The sequence below is a fragment of the Crocodylus porosus genome, unplaced genomic scaffold (assembly GCF_001723895.1).
Source record: "Crocodylus porosus isolate Cpor-Errol unplaced genomic scaffold, CroPor_comp1, whole genome shotgun sequence".
NCBI classification, from domain to species: Eukaryota; Metazoa; Chordata; order Crocodylia; family Crocodylidae; genus Crocodylus; species Crocodylus porosus.
The window spans coordinates 136,508,008-136,514,923 of NW_017728886.1; positions in this window are offsets into that span (position 1 = coordinate 136,508,008).

The following is a 6,916-nucleotide window of genomic DNA, read 5'->3' on the forward strand; positions in this document are numbered from 1 at the left end:
GAGTTGGGTTTTTGTCTGTTTTCTGACTTGCCACCACTTATCTTCCCCCACTTATACTGCCACCACTTATCTGCCCCCTAAACTCCCAGCTGTCTGCCTTAGTTTCCATCCCCAAACTCCCAGGTTTCTGCATCAGTTTCTTTCCTGGCTGTCTCCTCCTTGCCACCAGGCTTTTTCCCTTGCACCAGTGACCTTGAGTAACCCTGAGGCCACTTGAACTTAAGTAACCCCAAGCCTCAGTTCCTCAGTCTAGCTTGCACGCTCGCTCACTTTCTCACTCACTCTCTCTCTCTCGTCTACCAGTTCTAATCCCAGTCCTGGCAACTTTCACCCCCTACACTTTCACTTTCTCTCTTACCTTAACCTTTTCCCAGGTATCCCAACTACACCAAGCACATACATACACACCGCAACATCCAAGTTCGGAACTCACCTGTATGTATGTGTAGGTGAGTGGTGTGTATGTGAACTGATATACATGTATATCACTGTGTGCATGATATATGAATTAGTGATCCATGTATGTGTATTGGATGTCTGGTATTGGTAACTGATTCCGATCCAATTTCTTTAGGTCTGTATAGTGTGTGTAGGTGTTTGAATTGGTGATAGGTCTGCATATGCCTAGGCTGGTAATTTTGGATGTCTATGTGCCTGAGTTGTTAGTGCGTGTGTGCACGCGCGCACCTGGTGGGGGTGTATGCATCTAGAGTGTGAGTGTGTGTATGCACCTAATTGATTTTTGAGTGTGTATATGTGCAATTGTGTCACAACTTCCCATCTAACAGCACAATTTTGAGATCCTGAGAGTTGGCCTGGCTCCTCAGGACAACAAAAACAAATACATCAAGGCATGGTGGGCAAATGAAGGGGTGACTGCCCACAGTGAGCAGAGTGGAAAGGGCTGAAGGGACTCCAGGGGCTTCATGGACACCCCTGGAGACCACTCTATTACATATTTAATATGTCTTATTTCTCTGGAGCTTTAAGCAAAGATGATCCATTAGGATCATATCCCACATCCTCAATTTTCTTATTCTGCCAAGGATGGACTGTTGGTGATTTTTGGTCTTTTTTGTTATTGTTGTCTTCTGTTTTTGTTTTTATGGCCTCCTCTACACATTTTACTTATGGCGTGATAAACCATGTAATCATGTCTTAAATTATGACCCAGCTACATTTAATGGTGTGATTAAATATGCACTAAGGCACAAAATTATTTTTAAAAGCATAATAATTTTGGTGCTTGTTCTAATCACATAAGGGCAAATCTTGCCCTAATTAATTAAATATGCGGCCAGGTGCTCCCCTGTGGCTGAAAGCTTCATCAACAGATGGGCTCACAGTTGCCACAGGAGTGCATCACCCTCCTTGAGCCCTGCAGCTGCAAGGCTCTGTGAGCTTCCCCTGTTGCAGGGATCACAGTGGGAGCAGCATTTTTGGCTACAGGGCTTGCACAGTGAGCAATAGGGAGAAAGCTGCCCCTGCTGCAAGTGTTGGGAAGTGTTGGGTTTAAAATGGCGGTAGCATTCCTTTGCACTGCCGTCTCTGAGAGTCCCTTGTCTCATGAGGCTCCCAGCAGAGGAACCATTCTCCTTGCTGTTGCCACTGCAGGCCCTGCAGTGACATGGACTGTGGGGCTTATAGTGAGGACAGCATGGAGAGATGCTGCCACCATTGCTAATAAGTTCAAACAGCATGGAGCGAGTATACCATTATTTGTCCCTATGTGTAAAGCAGTAGATAAAAAAGGGAAAGAATGAAAATTGTTGAATAAAGGCATTATCCAACTTCCAAGTGTCATTAAAAACAAAAAGCTGGGTCAAATAAGAATACTAGTGCAATGCAATTACATTGTTCTTAATACATCTTAATACTTCTCCGATTTCATTAGTCTATAAGGTGCACATCCATCCTGCCTTCTACATTGCTATTTTATGGTCTTAACTTTTTCTTGTTTACAGTATTTCTAGAAGCATTCTGAAAGATGGCAGAAACCCCCCCACTAATCCTGAGTTCACCTCTGAGAAATTCAGTTGATGAGGTCCAAGGACAGAAGAGTCACAGATGCTCAGCAACTACAGATTGTATTTGTTTGGAGGGTGGGAATTGTAAGGTATTATGTCATTCTCCTGGGAAGCAGCTTTTTGATCAGTATGAACCTGTGACTCAGTCCTGCATTGACTGTTTATCACAGACAGTTCCATCTGTGACCACCTGTATATAGGATTATATGAAAGAGGAAGAAAAATGCTTTGGGGAAATGGTTTCATAATTTATTTATTGCATATTAATCTCAAAGTATATTAATTTACTGGGGGAATTGGTATATCCTGTTCATTTTACTTTACTGCACTGTTTCTTAGATTATCAGACTTGTCTTATAATTGTAAAATGGATCATTTTTACCTCTTACCTTCGATTTTAGACATATTTAGAAATTCATAATATGTTGGAAAAGGTTAATTTATGTTTAAATAATTAGGTCCAGATTCTGATTTTTTGGAAGGAGAATATGTAAGTGAAAAATATTGAACAATAATCAGGATAGTCATACTTGTCCTAGATCACCTCAGGGTATCCACATTCCCTTTTCAGTTACCTTAAAAACAGTTCCAAGATCAATAAAAACTAATAAAGTAACCTAAGCTTATGCATTTTAGAAGAAATCAGCACTGGCCCTATGTTTTGAGGTCTGACACTACTGCTATTTAGTTTAGTTATTTGAGTCTGTGCCAGGTGCAGATGAGTCACCACTCTGCAAGCAGGTCATTTATGCTTGTGGGAAGCCATCCTTGACCTAAACAGACTTTGAAGACTAGTATAGCCCAGGTAACTTGGGTATATAATCCCCTTCTCCAACTGAAGGGGATTGTTAGCTGGCAGGTGTGCAGTGGGGTGGGAACTGCAGACCACTCAGTTTCCCTTCGTCCCTATAGATCCAGGCCAGGACAGTCAGGGGACTTAACTATATGCACATTTATTTACATTAACTTATCAGAAGGGAAAGGAACATGGATATAAACATATGTACAATGTGTATATATATATATATTTATAAGATATCTAAACCAGTAACATGAACAATACCCTTTGGGTAAATGACATTAAACCTTATACCAGTGCTCCAGATACATGTAAGTCACAGGTAGTATCTGATCTGAAACAGATAAACCCCAAGATAAACTCAATCCCAAGGGGAAAAGCCCTTGGGCTTTTCCCAAGCCCTACAAAGAAGCTGGTAACTTTAGGGGAGGGCCTCTCAGTGGAACCTCCCCTTCCAGGAGCCCTTAACTAACTGGGGGGGACTCCCCTCCCTTGTGGGAATCCTCTTTTCCTGCAACTCACAGCTCCCAGGCCTGGAGGATGGTCCTTATCCTCTGCGCCAGTCTGCTCTCTCACCTGCAGTGGGCTTTGTGGGGGTTGCTGTCCCCCGGAACAGGGCTCTGCTACGCAAGGCTTCTGGGGCCTCTGGCTCAGCCCTGCCTGCTGGCTCAGTAGCCTGCTCACCATCTGGCTCTCTGGACTCAACCTTTTTCTATGGGTCAGAGGCCTGGGCTGCCTCGTGCTGCACCAGGTTCGGTCTGCTCCTGGACCCTCCATGCAGTGTCTCCTGCACCGAGCTCCCAGCCTCGTTCCAGGGGTTGAGGACCTGAGCCGCCCAAGCACTCCTAAAGGTCCTACTGCATACACCAGCCTGTGTACTGTGTCTCTGACTGCACGCCAGAGGTTACAGACCTGAGCTGCCTCATGCAGCTCCCAGGGTCTGGACACCATGTGCACACCAGGATCCTAGCTGCTGGAGCTGTCTGCCATTCCCCACTAGTGGGAGTCTTCAGGGGTGCTTCTGGTTTACTGCTTCACCCTGCTGAGCAGCTCTCCTCAGCTCTTCTAAGCCCTGCTCTTCTCTCTTCTCGCTCCTGGATGTGCTCCCCTCATGCTGGGCACGCAGCTCCTTTTATATTCTCCACAGCTCCACCCCTGAAGTCTTCCAGACCTGAGTGTTGTAGTCTTCAATCAGGTCCACAGGGTAGAAGAACTCTTCTCCCCCACCCTCAGGAAAGGGGCGTGACTCAAGTCCTCCTGCTGCCTCCTGACTGGGGGATGAGCTCCACCAATCAAAAGAGCAAGACTTCAAGTCTGGGACTCAACCCAAGCTCCAAAAGGCAAGCCTGCTACACTAGTAAGGCAGGCAGCAGTGCACAAGTCTCTTGATGTGTTTATAGACTGTCCTGATCCTACTACTTTGTCTTCATCCTTCCTGTTCCTGTGCTTCTAGTTAGGTTTCTAACTTCTGATTTGCTCTTAAATGCAAATCTCAGTACCTGACCCCTTGACTATTCCTGATCTTAGTTTGGATTCTGGGCTCCTGGTTCAGGTGTTGGTTCAGGTAACTCCTGATGCCCTGGCCACTCATAAGAGACAGAATTCTTAAATTTCTTCCCTGTTGCTCATCAAAAATGATTATTTTTTTCTCACATACTACTTTTACTTACACTTCTGTGTAAAAATATCAGCATGCCTTTTTTTTTACACATTCATCTGGAATCATCTAATGTTTCCACAGAAAGAGTAGTGTTGGATCCCAGCAGGTATTTTTTTTATATTTATTTACTCTGCCATGGTTCTGTCTCAGCAGCGCATATCAAAATACACCAGCTTGTCATGTATGGCAAAAGTGTGTAGCCGTAATGATCCAGATATTTTGTGAGAAGCAAGGGTTTCTTAGGGTGGTATCTTTTATTGGACCAGCTGTGTAGTTGGGATTGAGTTAGACAATCATTCAAGTGCAACCATTCTTCTTCAGATTAAGATTGTCTTGCATTTGAAAGCTTGCGTAATAGGGCTGTGCAAAACAGCACCATTTTATTTTACTTTCATTTTGCTGTTTTGATGGGACAGTGTTTTGTTTCATTTCAAAGGCACTGCTCCATCTCATTTAATTGAAACTGTTTCACTGTTTCAATGCTGGTTTGATGTTTCACCTATAGGCTATAATAAGGAAGCACAAAAGTGCCTATAACTTTGTCAGATTTGAATGAAAACAGCAGGGATGGTATCCCCTTCTGAAGCCATGAAGCCTGCCCACTTTCAAGGAGGTAGGTGCAGGGGTTGCTGGGAAATGGTACCTCAAGCTGCTGACAAGCAAAACTTGTGATGTGTGACTGTGTTGTGTGCTAAGGCACACCCTCACTTGCATTGGGGCCTATACATGACACCCTAGTGTGCCCCAATGAACTCTTCTCCTCCCTTATAGCCTCAGCTCAGTCTACCACTTTAAATAACAACAGGTAAAATAATAATTTACTGAGGAATAGCACAGTAGCACCAGCAGCAGCATAGGCAGTCAAACTGTGACACAGCCTTTCTTTCCTCTCCTGCGGGAGCTTCTTCTCCAGTGTGTGTGTTATGGCTTGCCCTCACTGTGTCCTTCCCCATCCCTCTCCTTACTTTGTTTCCCTGCATGCAAACTCAGCTTCAGCTTCAGAATTCAAAACATTTTTAAATATTTGAAATGTTTCGACTGCCCTTGTTTCATTTTGAGGCTGCTTCAAAGCTCTTCATTTTGTTTTGATTTCGCTGTTTTGAGCTCAAAATGAGTCAAAACAGCATCAAAACAAAACTCCTGGCAAAATTTTGCACAGCCCTATTGTGTAACTCAATCCCAAAGACACAATTGGTCCTATAAAAGCTATCACTCTAACAAATCTTTGATTCTTAGATATGCCACAATACCACCTTTGCTATCAACTAGTCAATATATTCATAACTGTTGTTGAAAAGCATTAGTAAAGACCAGTGACTGAATTTCCCAAAAGGAAAAACTTTTCTCATTTAAGAAGTGATACAGAATGACATGGCATTAGAAAACTTATTCTATTTGGCTTATTGATAGGTGCTTAATATCAATATTAAAATATTAATACATGTTTGTGAGGGTACCACAGTTTTTTGGGTTGTTTTAGAAATACAAAATTTGCCCCTTCTTAATCTAAGTCATTAAACAAAAGCAGACCTATTCTATGGTGTTTTCCACACAATATTCCCCCATAGCTATTTATAGATCAGAATATGGAATTTCTTCATTCTGGTTCACAATAGTATAAGTTAATCATTTCTTTTAAATGAAGCTTGACTGTTTTTTCTTGTATTTTATGTTGTAAAACAAAGTTTTGCAATTAGATGATATAATTTGTAAAAAATAATGGTCTCCTAGGAAATGCCCCTCATACAAATGAAGCAGTATATTTCCCCATCAGGCAATAACCAAAAAGAAGAATATAGAGATTATACATCTAACAGAACGTAGCATGTATTCCACAGGACCTAAACTGACTAGCGTTTTGTTTCAAGATTGTATATAGAGTGAGGAAACCAGATACTCCAGCACAACTTTTCTCTCCGATTTCAAAGCTTTCCTTTTAGTGGTATAGAGGTAAGAAGTACGTTTGCCTGTCCGGGAAAGTAGATGAGATTTTAAGTCCTCCTATCCTGCTGAACCTCCATTAGTTATGATAATCTTCCAAACTCACGCTTTTCTCGCTGAAGTCTCCATGTGAAGCCATGTGCCACTGTACTGGCTCAAATCCACCCCTTCCTCTTTCTCTCTCAATTCACATGCTGTGTGTTTCTAATGGAGAAAAACTAAAAAAGGAATCAAATTCAAGAAGCTGCTTCTGGGGAGTCCCTTTTGAAGTTACAGTTTAACTGTGTAAAGGAGTTCTATAGAAAAATGAACGCAGTTTGCAACTATGTGCTGATTACCTCTGAAGTTTTCAAAGATTTTTCTTCAGCTAGCATGGTTCATTTCTTTCTATGTAGGCATCCTGTATATATCAGAAACTGTTCCCCTTAGGGTTCCAAGTAAGTACCACAAAGATGACTGACATCCTTTAACAATACGGGGCTCAGGGTG